This window comes from Peromyscus leucopus, chromosome 8a, assembly GCF_004664715.2.
Source record: "Peromyscus leucopus breed LL Stock chromosome 8a, UCI_PerLeu_2.1, whole genome shotgun sequence".
NCBI classification, from domain to species: domain Eukaryota; kingdom Metazoa; phylum Chordata; class Mammalia; order Rodentia; family Cricetidae; genus Peromyscus; species Peromyscus leucopus.
In genome coordinates this window covers 45645757-45660306 of record NC_051085.1, presented here as the reverse complement: position 1 = coordinate 45660306, position 14550 = coordinate 45645757, and the positions used below count along the sequence as shown (strand labels likewise).

The 14550-nt window shown below is 45.9% G+C and overlaps 1 protein-coding gene across 2 annotated transcripts in view; it reads right to left on the bottom strand.

Annotated features, from left to right (window-relative positions):
• Tiam2 (TIAM Rac1 associated GEF 2) overlaps positions 1-14550 on the bottom strand; it is a 213185-nt gene that overhangs the window by 52101 nt on the left and 146534 nt on the right. The window lies entirely within an intron of this gene.

The window sequence follows — 14550 nt, the reverse complement described above, 5'->3', positions numbered from 1 at the left end:
AGAAGAAAATAAGCCAACCTGTGGCTTCAAAATGTGTTTCAGTATGTAAATGGCAGACCCAAGGACTCTGAAAGCCATTGGTAGGCTACTCACCCCTGGACTGCAGAGACACAGTGATCTTGTGTTTCATCACAGACAACTACCAAGGCGTCACGGGGGACAGGGGGAGGGGCGCCAGAACGCTTTAACTTTTCAAAAAGGCAAAACCTCTTAGCAAAGTTCTGAACAAAGTGAGCAGACGGCATGGTTCCCTTTGTTCAGCGTGTGCTGCATTCTGTGCAAAGGTCAAGATCCCCATGGCCTCAAAGAGGTGATTTGCATTGACTTAGACACGGCACGAATCCTAGGCTCAGTTCGTTGGGTGTTTTCTTCTCCACATAGGTGATAGTTAACATCGTCTACTTGATCTAGATTCATTTAGGAGACAAGTCTCTGGACACGTTTCTAGGAAGTTTCTCCTGGTGGGAAGTCTTTCTGGAAATGTGCTCAGTACCACTGCATGGGTTGACACCCTAGACCGTATGAAAAGGAGAAAGGCAGAGAGCGCCAGCACTCCATTCTTCCTGCTTCCCAACTGTGCATGCAACAGGATCAGTCACCACCACATTCCAACTACCATGCCTTTATAGCTACAATCACCCACGTTGCCTCTAACAGAAGCCACAGTAAAGCCTTCTTTTAGCTGCTTTCTCGGGTATTTTGATAGAGGCACAAAAAAACTACTACAGTGAAATCCCCCAAGCCACCCGCAACATGTGAGATTAATTTGGGTCCCACAGGAGATCCATCAGCCCCTGATCGACGGACATTCAGACAACAATTTGTGTGGACTCTGGTCGTAATCTGCATGCTTTTCTATTCCACTGTGCAGTTGAATAGATGAAGAGCTCAGAAAGAATCGAGAAGAGCTGGAGAACTCTTCACCCATTCAATTCCTTCACTTTGTGTATCTTTTGCTTTTTTCTTAACTACAAATGTGATTTTAAGAGAAGATCAATATTCGAGGCAGTCAAAGCTGTCAGGTGAACAACAGCATTTTGTACCTACAAAATTGAGATTTCTGCCTCCTCTCAGTTCTCCAAGCCACATTGCCCATCAACACTGCTTCCTGTTAACCTGGCATAGGAAAAGGCAGCCCAGAGAAACACCAAACCTGGAGCCCATTTGCAAAGAATGCTGTGAAGCTCCTCCATGTGAATCAGAAGTCCATGAGCTTTGTATAGCCACCATAGTTATTTTTAGCTAGTTTAGATTCCCCTGAGTTTTATTCATGTTTTTACTTTAAAATGGAGTGGCCTGTGGCACCTTTTCATTAAGGGCATTTACTGTGCTCTGTCATCCAGGCAAATATTACTTGTTGAATGGCAATAAGTTACTTAAATGAAATAATAAATACACACTTCAGAGGCTAAGAAAAACAGAACTGGCCCCATTCAAGGTTAGGCAAGTCCTAACCTGACTACCCAACCAAAAGATCATCATTTAATGCCACACGTTATTGGTATTATTAATAAAAAATTTAATCTACTTGTCTGGCTGTAAGAGTCTCCATGTGTGAATGTGTGAATGTGTGTGTGTGTGTGTGTGTGTGTGTGTGTGTGTGTGTGTGTGACTGTGTGTGTGTGTGTATTTTTTTTGTGTGTGTGTGCATGTGTGAGTGTGTGTGTATTTGTGTGTGTGTGCAGGTACCCGTGCAGGGGAAGGTACACACATGTGTGGAGGTCAGAGGTTAACTTCAGGTATCACTCCTGAGGACATCATTTAAACAACAACAAAGTTTGATTTTGAAGAAGGAATCTCGCATGAGCCTGGAATTTTCCAAGTAGACCAGGATGGTTGACCAGCTAACCCCGGGGGTTGGCCTGTCTCTGCCTCCCCAGTGCAGGAATTATAAACACACACCACCATGACTAGGTTTGGGGGGATTTTGTTGTTGTTGTTTTTGGTGGTGGTGGTGGTGGTAGTTTTTTGGTTTGTCTGTTTTACCTGAATCCTAGAGATCTAACTCAGAACATTAGGCTTGTATGATAAGCCCTTTACCAAGTAAGCCATCTCCCAGTCCCTCCATTTTATAACTTACTAATATGCTGTGTCTAGGACATTCAGAACAGCCATTTGAATGTCACCGTGAAGCTTTGCAGCAGAGAAATGGATTCTATCACTATATACATATCCTGCCAGAAAAAGCGTAAACCTCATAAATCTCCCAAGTCCACTTAACCCAAGGTCACACTCCAATGGGCAATGCAGCAAGCGCCGTGACGCACAGGAGCAAAGTGCGGGTAGTGAATGCTTGTAACAGCAGACTGCCAGGGTCTGACTAACGATCTGGTGACAAAAACCTCCTCGAGTCACAGAGAAGTGAGACCAGCTTTTTCAGGGGAGCAATGGGCAGCTGGCTACTGCCATGCTTCACATGAGTGCAGGGGAGGAGGCACGTTCCCTCAGATGCCATCCTTGTTCTCCGGGTGGCCTATGATGGTGACTTGGGAATTGTGGTCAGCCCAAGCCAAAAGAAAAAAGGACGTGGGGAATAAAGGGAGTATTTCTAAATTATACCTGGTCCCACCAGACAGTGGCACTGTCTGGAAAAACAGCCATGTGACAATTGCATTCAGGGGCATGTGGCAGACAGCACTATATTCCAGACAGCACTATATATCCAGAGAGAGATCACTCTCCCTCCCCTCTTTTCTTCCCTCCCTGCCTCGTCTCCTATCTGGGGTTTCATGTAGCCCAGAGCCTTTGTGAGTACAAGTGTGTAGCAGGCCTACTTCATATGGTGCTAAGGACTGAAGAAGGGCCTTGGACATGACAGGCAAGCACCACCAACTGAACTATAATCCCAGTCTAAAGAATTCCAGTGAAATGAATTTGAACTCCAAAACTCTCAAAACTAGTTATTTGGAGTTTTATTTCAGGATCCTGGAAAGAAATGTAGCCAAAGATCTGTAGAAAATGGAACGGTGTTGTGGGAGAGGAGACAAGGAATGTCCCCCTTCCAGCAAGAGCTACTATTCTACTGCACAAAATGGTAAAATAAATGGAATATTATTCTGCTATAAAGAGGAATGAAAAGTTGATTCATGCTATAATATAAGTTGTGGGAGCCCATTTTCAGGTTCCTCGTGGCTTTACCCAGCAGGTCCACATAGAGAGGATGATTAGTCCATGGGCCTGAGTGCAGGTGTCTGAAATGCTCTGCACTTGGCTGTGCTGGGGAGGAGGTCTTTTGTTCCACCCCTTGGCATCTCTATAAATACCCTGGGGCAGAGATAGTCGGGGCCCGTTGGAAAAGGTTCCAGGCCCTCTCGAGGCTATCCTTTATTTTCTGTCTGTCTATCTCCTCAATCTGAATTCTTCTATCTAATATTTCCTGCTGCTCTCATTCAAGAAAATTCTAGGGAACTGTGGGGTTGGTGGGTAAACACCCCGCAATAAGTGAACCTAGAAATTACTGCACTAGGGGAGTACTGAGCAAACAGGACAGGCTACAGGAGAGAACTAGCATGACAGACTACTAAAGAGGACAGATATGGCAGGCTACACATTGAGCAACCCCATTTACACGACACGACTTCCTGGGAGAGAGGGTGAAAACAAGGGCTACTTCTGGGGTTGGGGTCAGAGGACTTCTTTTTGGAGGGTGACACAAATGGGGAAATAAGTAGCAGTTGTGGTCACACAAGTTCATGAAGACACCAAAAAATATCATTGGGAAGGTGCACTTTCAAAGTAAACCATCCGGTGTGTGAATTACATTATGCTTTTCAAAGGAAGGTTAGAATCAGTGCGGATTATACAGGAGACAAATTGGGATTGATAATGCCACTCCACTGCAATGGAATTCTAAGAACAAGTTGCAGGAAACGTGGCCACATTATTACAGGGCCAGTGAGGATCACCATGAGCCATCAGAGTGGAGAAAGAAGGAGTATTTTGGAACTACCACTGTGAACAATGGGATCCCCAACAACCCACAACCAAGATGAGAAATCCCAAACACCACTGGGCAGGTGGTTCCTAACTGTCATTCCCTAGCCCCAGATTAAACGGAGCTAAGACAATAAGAGTCACCATCAGTCCCGTCCCACCCTCTACACCTGCTGTACCACAGGGGCAGATGACGACGACGAGGCTTTACCTTACATCTATCGGAAAGGAAAGGTTATGCAAATGCAAACACTTCCCACAAGGATGGAAAAACAATACAGTGACTAAGACTGGCTATGACCTTGTCTGAGTTACCAGTGGCACCGTGTGCCTGTGCCTTGATTTACCCAGCTGCGAGAGTAAGATAATAACATGTCTCTGCTCCACCAGACTGAGTGGGGGATAATTAGCGCTCCTGGGGCCTCCTGTGATCTTTGCAATGGAGACAGCCTGCTATTATTACCCCAGTCTTAACCAACACCTCTCCCAGCAGCCGGGACCTGGGGCTCTATTTAAAGAGGTAATGGGATCTGCTGCAAAAACAAAACACTAATGCTGTGCTTTTTTGACTTTGTAAACTTTTATAAAACACGGGCCTTGTGACAGAAGTTGAATGTTCCTTAAATCCCATTTAAATAAATGAACTTTAGGACGGGGGAAACAAAGGAAAAAGCTTCCCCGTGCTTCATCTTGAGAGGATGAATCAGGAAATAGAAAGCTGTGCCCACAGTCATGTAGAACCAGGCCAGCAACTAGAACCAGGTGTCCTTGCTCAGGACCCATAGCCCTTTATAAATGCTCCTGCCACCAATTTAACTCAAACCCCTGCTCAAAATCGACCTGCCTTGGAGATGGGGAACCCAACGCCCCTTTCTAAGCGTGGTTTGAGTTTATCTGTGCCGTGGCAGAAACGTCGGGGCGGACATGAGGAACAGCCGGTCCAGGCGGCACTGGCTCACTCCAAGGCTATCTGCTGGCAGACACATGAGGTCAGACCATCTGGTTCTCTGCCAAGCACAGCCAGGAGCCAGCCTGGAGTCCCCCATCTGGGAGGCAGTCAACTGCAGATGTTTGAGGTCACTTCCCCACTATTTCATTACACTGGACTGATAAATCTGGAAGGCTTGGGGTGTGTCCCAAGGATTTTTTTTCTGCTCACTACCCCTGACAATCTACTCTCATCAATAATGCCTTAACTTCATGTTAACAGACTCCTTATAACTTACACTCTCTACTGCTTCCTGAGGTACGCGAACACACGCGGCAAACACTCACTCACACACACACACACACACCACCACACACACACACACACACGTACAACATGCACCAATGAAAATTAAGTTTTAAGAAGACCCCTCCCAGACTTCCTGTCACTCCGTGGCTAGTCACTCACTGAGGTGACTTAGCCATTGTGGCACAGGCTCACTGTCCCTCCCACGTTCCCGACGTCAAGGGATTTCCGGTCGTGGGTAAGTGAGGGCAAGAACACACATGGCAGTTCTGCAGGGAGTAAATAGTGACTCCTACGGCAGGTGGACAGACAGGACACTCTCTGAGCTCAAAACATGAAAAGCCTGTGATCTCTCCCCAAAGCCTGCACACAGCTCCCTAATTCCTAGAGAACACAATCCTAAAGACTGCACACAGCTCCCTAATTCCTAGAGAGCACAATCCTAAAACAGAAGCCGGCAGAGGCATGGTTTCTACAAACTTCCATTCCCACCAACCTAAAACAAAACAAACAAAATAAACCAAACAGCTTTTTATTCATACCTTATCATTTAAACCTGCCAGAAAAGGCTATCATCATCTCCTCCCTACTGAACACATTCTGACCACCTGAAGACCAAAACACGACCATGTGGCTAAGGGGTCAGTGGCCAAGCAAACCTGGTGATTGGCACTCAGGTCAAGACGCCAAAGTTCCTCATCTGAAGCCCCCTCTGCTCATCATGTCTGTCAGGTAAAAAACGATGAAATGTGGGGCCTGAAGAGATAGCCCAGTCAGTAAAAGGCTTGCCAGATGAGCATGAAGACCTGAGGTCAGATTCCCTGGTACACATACAGCCATAGAAGCTGGATGGATGGTTATGGTGCCGTGATCCCAACACTGGGAGGCAGAGACAAGGTGAATCACTGCAAACTTGCTGGCCAGCCACCCTGGATGAATCAGCAAGATCCAAATTCAGTGAGAGATTCAAAAGATAAGGTGCAGAGTGATCAAGGAAGACATCAATCGTACATGCATAGACTCCCATAAACAAATGCACACATACATCACATACACACGTGACGGAATTCAACAAACACTCAAAGGATCGTGCTAATCCTGCTACACAAGTCTGCCCAAACATCACCTGACATGCTTATTCCTCAGCAGAAACACGAAAGTCAAAATTAGACACACAATGGCAGCCGGACAGGCGGTGTGCTGGGACGGTAAGCGGGCTAAGCCAGACAGCAATCCATTGCTGCTCAGTGCTTCCTTGGGAACTCCAGCTTCCACAGCCAACCCTTGGGAGGTCAGGGGTGGGGACCATGCTGCTCCAGAAATTCTGCTGGCATTCTTCTCCCTGCTCCGGGGTCAGCTGGCCAGAGCTCTTGGCAGTAGACATACAATAGCAATTTCACAGGCCCATTTCCAGATGAACCAATTCAGAGCTACCACCAAGGGACAAAAGGAGATGATCTGAACTGTGCCATACCTTTTCACAACCACTCAGAAACGCTAAGGACCAAGAATAAAATGAAGATGAAAGATGAAACGGATTAACAAAGGAGCAGACAATTTATAAAAATAATTACAGCCACGTCAAGCTGCATCAGAAATACATTTCTAAAACAACAGAGCATAACTGAATTGTATGAAGTGAGAGGAACTGATATGTTGCAATTGCATTTCCAAAGTTTATTGACCCCCTTTCCCCTCCCCCATAACCAAATAGAGAAAGGGCTTTTTTTTTTTAAGTTTACAGCTCTCAGATTATGGTCCATCACTAAGGGAAGTCAGGCAAGAACCTAGAGGCAGGAACTGATACCGAGGCTATGAAGGGGTGCTGCTTGCTTGGAGGCTTGCTCCTCATGGCTTGCTCAGCCTGCTTTCTTCCAGCACCCAGGACCACCAGTCCAAGGGCGCATCACCCACAGTGAGCTAGCCCCCCACCCCAGCAACCATCAATGGAGAAGAAAATGCTCTACAGACTTGCCCACAGGCCATTTTCTCAATTAACCCTAGCTTGTATCAAGTTGGCAAGAAAAACCAACCCGGACACCACTGTCCTGCTTCATCCCTGATCTTGTCCTTTCCCTGGCCATCTTCTGTTCCTTCACTTTTCTTTATTTCATTTCATTTTTTTGTTTGTTTGTTTGTTTGTTTGTTTTTCAAGACAGGGTTTCTCCGTGTAGCTTTTGGAGCCTGCCCTGGATCTCACTCTGTAGACCAGGCTGGCCACAAACTCAGAGATTCACTGGCCTCTGCCTCCCAAGTGCTGGGATTAAAGGCGTGCACCACCACCACCTCCGCGCACGTGCGCGCCCCAACCTCCTTCACATTTCTTACGATGTATCATGTATTTACTTGTTCTCTGTTGCCTTGGGCTGAAACACAGCCAAGCTCCCCCTGCAGGAGGATGTTCATGAGCTCAGCTCTTTGTTTCTATCCAGCGTTCCTCCAGCAGCCCTTGTCTGTCACTCAACAGACACTCACAACTGTTCAATAAACACAAAAGGAAAGAAGAAAAGAAGGAAAGGAAGGAAAACGTGTTGGACATGCTGGCAAACACCTGCAATTCTAGCATGGAGGGGGCACAGAAACAGAAGGACATCAAGTTCAAGGTTAGCCTAGACTACATGGCAAATCATTGCCATAAAAACATCAAATAAACAATCCAAGGATGGGAGTTGTTGTCCTGAAGACATTGGTTTCTCAGCAGGGGCCAAGGGTGCTTTGTACCTCTCCTCTGTGCTAGGAAGTCACATGTCTCTCTCTCTTTTCATGGGCCTAAACTGAAGTTCCTCAATTGAGGATTAAGGACAAGAGTTCATTCCCACCTCCCCACCCCCCAACTTAAAGGCTTAAACAAGAACCCTCTGGGCCAAAGTATTACATCACGGATTCAACCTCAAGCAATAAACAAAGCCAAGTTCCCCTTCTTGGCTACAAGTAAGATTCTCTGCCCTTTAAATCAACCCTTGGGTTATATAATAGTCATGGGGATCGTGTATGTCCAAATCAGTAATCACTGGGTGGCTATACTTAAATCTTATACTGATGCTAAAATAAAAGACAGGATAATGTCCTTCTGCTTAGGGAGGACACAGTGTATCAGCCAGTGTCTCAGTACTGTTACAATATTACTGTTCTTGGGGTTGCCATGACTTGAAACAGTGAGTTGTCCCTGAGAATGATGTAAGTACGACAATTGTAGATGGTGAATATCCCCACATCCACCTCCCACCACAGAATCACAAAGGTAGGATCCCATGTTAAACTTCATATTTCTGTCATCAAAGCCAGGGCTTGCCACATGAAAACAAACAGACTGCCTTATGGCCTAGAAGTGAGACCAGTGAGGAGAATGGGCTGAGCTCCACTGGGAGACACAGAATCCACTCCTCCTCTTTCTACCAGAAGTCTCAAGCAGTCCTTGGCTCATGGCTCCAAACCTCATGGACCTTGACTTCTCTCATCACATTTATTCTCAGGCTCTGACTGTTCTGCATCCCTACAGTACTCCATGGTCACAGTTCAGCTGTTTAGGGAGTGGACATCTAACACTGAATGTTATTCTGTCATAATCAAGACAATGCAGAACAGCGAAACAAAAGGCTTAAGGATGTGGCTCAGTTAACCGAGCGCTTGCCTAACATGCATGAAGTCCCGGTTCCATCCCTAGAACCTCAAAATTCCAGGTGTGGACATGCCTGTAAGCCTGAAAATATCCCAGCATGCTCGCCAATTTTTACATTTCTCCAGCTCAGGAAGAGAAAGAAACCAAGAATTATCCCTGGAAGAAAAACTCAATGCTAAGGACACAGTGAGAGAAACTTCTCCACTTATTTAACATACACAGTTGCATAGCTCTTCCTACATATCAGGCACTACTAGTACTTTCCAAATATTAGCTCATTAATTCATAGAAGTCCCTAGACCATTTGAGTTTCTAAAACTAATCAGAGAGGTTAATTGACTTTCAAGGGAGCACACAGCCAATAAGTAGATGATCCCAGAACCAGGACTTGAACATAGGCTGCCCAGCTAATATCCATGCCTTTAACCACTGTAACCACAGTTTCGGGGAACTTCTTCACCACTGTTTATTTAGCCTTTTATACTGCTGGAAATTTATAGTGTGCGCATGCATCACCAATGCAGAAAACTTACGATATTGTCAGTAGTGGAACTGTTGGGGGAGGGCGAATTCGGAGGAGGCTAACCTGGAACACAGGCTGAACACAAGAGTCAATGAACAGAGGTTGGCCAGCCCTGAACTGTAGGGATTTATAGCCTATCTCTCCAAAACTAGGAGCTGAGGGGTTGGGGATTTAGCTCAGTGGTAGCGTGCTTGCCTAGCAAGCGCAAGGCCCTGGGTTCGGTCCTCAGCTCTGGGAGAAAAAAAAAATTAGGAGCTGAAAGAGGTAAGCCCATGTATGGTGATTTGAAGGAGAAATGAGCCCTCTAGGCTCCCATATTCATACTGAGTTTCCAGTTTGTGATGCTGTTTGGAGAGATTTAGGAAGTATGTCACTGGGGGCAGGCTCACCCTCTCTGCTTCCTGCTTGCATTTGAAGATGTCAGCTCCTTCAGAGAGCAGAATGAACTCGGGAAGAGGATTCATCTTGAAGCCCAGGACCAAAGAGGAGAAACAAGGGCAGAAGCGGGCAGGCGTCACTGGAAACAACTCTGCAAGAGCCGGACCGATTCCTTTTCCTGTGTGAACGGCCACCATGCTCTCTCTAGAGGAAAATCCAGTCTCCTGGACTCCCACTGCTGTGGGATGGTCCTTCTGTGCACTGTGAATGTGTGTTGCTCTCATTGGTTGACAATGAAACTGTTTTAGCCTATGGCTAGGCAAGATAAGGTGAGGTGGACAATCAAACTGAGGACTCGGAGGAAGAGGTATGGAAGCAAGCCAGCTGCCCAAGAAGCAAGATGCCAGAGGACCGGTAAAGCCATGCCCATGTGGCAATACATAGATTAATAGAAATGGGTCAATTTAAATGTAAGAGCTAGTTAGTAATAAGCCTGAGGCATCGGCTAACCATTTATGATTAATATAAACCTCTGTGTGGTAATTTGGGAAGCAGATGCTGGATATCGGGTGTTCAGGATGAAAAGCTCCGCCTCCAATTACACTATACAATTAATGACCTGACTTCCTTGTGAGCACAGGCGGCCAAGCATGGTATCAACATACTTAATGGTCCTCTTGAGAGTGGCAGAGCCAATAGGTCACTCTTGGAGACTTTACCTGGACTGTGTAGTGTATGTGTATCTGATGTTCAGGGACATGATACAAGGTCCCGTTTTGCTAAAGATGCTGGCAAGCTTTTTACGCCAGCTTCTCCCCCATCACTCCTGCTGTGTGTGCACTTCCCTGCCATCAGCTATTTACCATCTCTCAAGATGACCACGGAAAACTAACCACTGGTGGTTATGGCCCCAATGCAGCGCTTGGGTTTCATAGGTACAGATAGTAATTCACTTATTTGCTCTTTTTGCAATCCTTTTTATTTGTTTTCAGGGCGTTTGTTAAGTGACTTTTCTTGAGTAGGGTGGGAAACTTGAACAACCACACATCTATTCACCCTAGAAAAGGCACCAGCAGATTAAAAAAGAAAATCACCAAAGTCCAGCTGGCTGAAACAATGAGTTTAATTAGGGTTGGCTCGCTTACAGGAGGGTGGGCAACTTACCGTAGCTACATCATGGGAAAGAGTCCCTCTTTCTTAGCAGTTGTTAACCACTTATATGTATATCCAAGTGGGGAGGCACAGCCTCGGTGCCTCTCCTGAGCCCACACATCTTCCAGAAAGAATGTCAGTGGAGCCAGACTTGTGAGGGCTTCATGCAGTCATCACACTGCTTTTCTGATTTCAACACGGCAACTGCCATGTCATCCCAGAGGAGTCCACAAGAAGACTTGTGATCAAGGAAAAAAAAAATCATAATTCCTGATGACCATCGGTAGTGAAGTGGTGGATAGTGTGGTGTTAGGGTCTGCAAATCACCCCACAAAGGACCACCACTCACATCTCTACCACTGTCACCCGAAAATCTGCACCACTCAAACCCAGCTCCAAGAGTCCATTTCCCCAACTCTGGTCTCCTCAGCTGTCACATAGGGAACTGCACTCCAACACTACTAAAGCTTTTCTATGTTTGACTATTTTGTGTTCCCTTACTCATCTGGGGGTTTCTGAAGAGTATACGACGTTGGCTAGCTTGTATCTTCCTGCCTGCAAAATGGAGCCAGAGTCAAACAAGGGAAGAAGTAAGGCAGTGAGGAAATAGGAATCCAACTCGTGTAGTCAGAGGTTTTCCTGTGTCCTGCCCAGTCCCACAGCCACTGGGACCCAATTAAACACACAGAGGCTTATATCAATTATGAACCGCATGGCCATGGCCTATGGCTCAATTTTCTTACTAGTTAGCTCTTATAACTAAACTCAGCCCATTTCTTTTCTTTTCTTTCTTTCTCCCCCACTCCCCGGAAAAGGTTTATCTGTGTAGCTTTGTGCCTTTCCTGGAACTCACTCTGTAGCCTAGGTTGGCTTCGAACTCATTGAGATCCACCTTCCTCTGCTGCCTAAGTGCTGGAATTAAAGGTGTGCACCACCACCGCCTGGTTTAACTCAGCCTACTTCTATTAATCTGCATGTCACCACAAGTTCCATGGCTTTACCTATGTGCCATTACATGCTGCTTCCTGGACAGCTGGGATAGCATCTCCCTCTCCTCTCCTTTCTTATTCCTGTCTATCCGCTTGTATTTCCTGCCTGCCTCTAAGCTGCCTTGCCATAGACCAATACAGCTTTATTTATCAACCAATCAGAGCAACGCATATTTCCAGCATACAGAAAGATATCCCACAGCAAATTCCTAAGCAAAACTTAATTTTACAGGGAATTTGCATCCAAGGACCTCAACTCCTACCACTGGTAGCAACATACCACACCCTCAATTCCACACTTAACTGTGGCCAAGAAGCAACTCACATGCTCACTTCCCTGGTGGGCTAAAAGCTACCTTCAGCTCAGCTAGAAAGACTTTGGCATTCTGAGGCTGAGTTCTGACTCCAGCTCAAGTTAGTATTTCCCAATTGGATTTATTATTATTATTATTATTATTATTATTATTATTATATTATTATTATTATTATTATTATTAAACAAATATACCCTCCATTCTGTAGGGACACTGATGTTTTATAATCTGGGAACTGGGGTGCTGGTCAGACAGACTCAGGAATCGCTGTTTTATACAGAAACAGTGTTCCCAGAAATCAATGCTGTTGGTTACTCAAAACATCTCATGGAAGCCAGACTGCCCTCCCACTCACAAACAGGAAGTAAGTGGGCGTGGCACAGTAGAGCTGGCTCCAGTATCGTAGACATATACATTCCCAAAAAAGCCACCCTTAAGAACAAATTTACAAGCTGGCGTTGCGATGCATGCTTTTATCCTCAGGACTCAGGAGACAGAAGCAGATCTCTGTGAATTCAGGGCCAACCTGATCTATATAGTGAGCTCCAGGGTAGCCAGAGCTATATAGTGAGACCTTGTGTCAAAAAAAAAAAAGGAAGAAGGAAAGAAGAAGAAGAGGAGGAGGAGGAGGAAGAAGAAGAAATTTACATCCAAGTGGCTTCTGATAGCCTCAGACTCTCCACCAGATACCAGCTCAGAACAAGTGATTCAAAAGAGGCCAGGGGCTATCCAAACACCCCTGGCTATAGTTACCTTCTGGGTCTGAAAGCACTGGTTGTGTATAAGCCCAAGCAACAGGAACATTGGTCTCTATGTCCCTCCTGCTAAGTGAACCTCTGGCCCTCACAAGGCCATAGTAACAGCTGTTTGCATGGAGAAAACATGAATGCCACAGGGAGTCTAATGACTGCATAAAAACTTCGTTCACAAACTTGACGCCTGGGGAGACATCCCCAAAAGCTGCTGAGATTGCTCAAGAGCCAGCAAACGCTAGAAAAAAGGGATTTCATGCATAAATCACAAAAGCAGCATTAACAGGATCCCAGCACAAACAGCTTGGGCACACCCAGCTCCTTCAATGGTGGCCTTGTTGGGTCAAAAATAACACTGGCCTCTTTGGGGGAGTTCCCGTGATAAAATTAACTCTCTCTGTAAAACTCCTTTACTAGTATTTCCACTTGAGTCAAATATAGCCTGTGGACATTTCCTCTCCCCGGTATGGATAACTTACAGACATTCAAACACGTAAGACAGAAATCAAAGAGCCATTCATTCATTAGGAGTCAAAGGCGCTTCACTCAGACTGCGGCCCTGTGGCTTCTGCTGTGGGACCAGAAAGATGAGAGTAAGGTGACACTGGGAGTCATCTTCTTCTCAGCCTCCTACGTTAATACAATCAATGTGTCCTTGGCAGGGGCAAGGAACAAGTGAGGAACACTTGTGTCAGCTGCTTCCAGAGAGTTCTGAAGGATGATGGTGGGTCAGGGCTCAATCCCTAACTGATGGACACCACCCAAGATGCCAGCCATGGTTAGTCAGAATGTGACCATTATCTCAATGGATCCTCGGAACCTCAGCTCAGGAGGGTAGGGGAAGGAATGATCCCAATACTCATAGGTCCCCTCCTCCTGGCGACCAGAGACCTAATAGTGGCTCAGCTCCAAGCCTGATCCTAACTGTCTGCAGGAGACACCAGAACCCAGCAGTCTGTCTTTTTTAAGCTCGGAGGTGAGTTTGAGATTCATTTCACCAAATGTCTTAATTATCAAGGACTCTCAAATATGAGTATGGCATATCTTCTAGAATAGCAATCCACAACGACTTCCAGGTCCTTTGTGACACCACACCACCACTCCCCAACTGCTGTGACCACCCTTCTTTTGGTCAGAGATAGAGATAAAGATTTCTGTTATGATCAGAGGCCAATTAAGAAACCGCTGTAGATGTCTGGATGTATGACTAAAACCAGAAGTAGACCAGAGTACAGAGTCGGATGCAGCCTGTTTCCAGGGCTTTGCCCATCAACACCCAGCAGGAAGGAATCTGTGCCCATTCCCAGAGATGGTCAAATATGTCCCCCAACAACTGCATACATCTTTCTTCCTGCTCCACACGGGATTCCTCCAGTTTCCCCTTTTTAAAAAGCCAATCTTATCCTTCAGAAACATCACTAGGTGGAGACGCAGACTTTGTAGAATGGACTTGGGGCCTTCCTTCCTTCCCTTCCTCCATTCCAAGTCCACAGTGCCTTCTAGAAATGTCCATGGGTGGGACATGTATGATTAAACTCACTAAAGTGACTGCTCCCAAGGACAGCCCCATGTTATATTAAAATCCATTCTCCAAAGCTATTTAAATGTCCATTTGTGTAAATCTTACAATAAGACTTTTCTTCTACTTCACAGTAA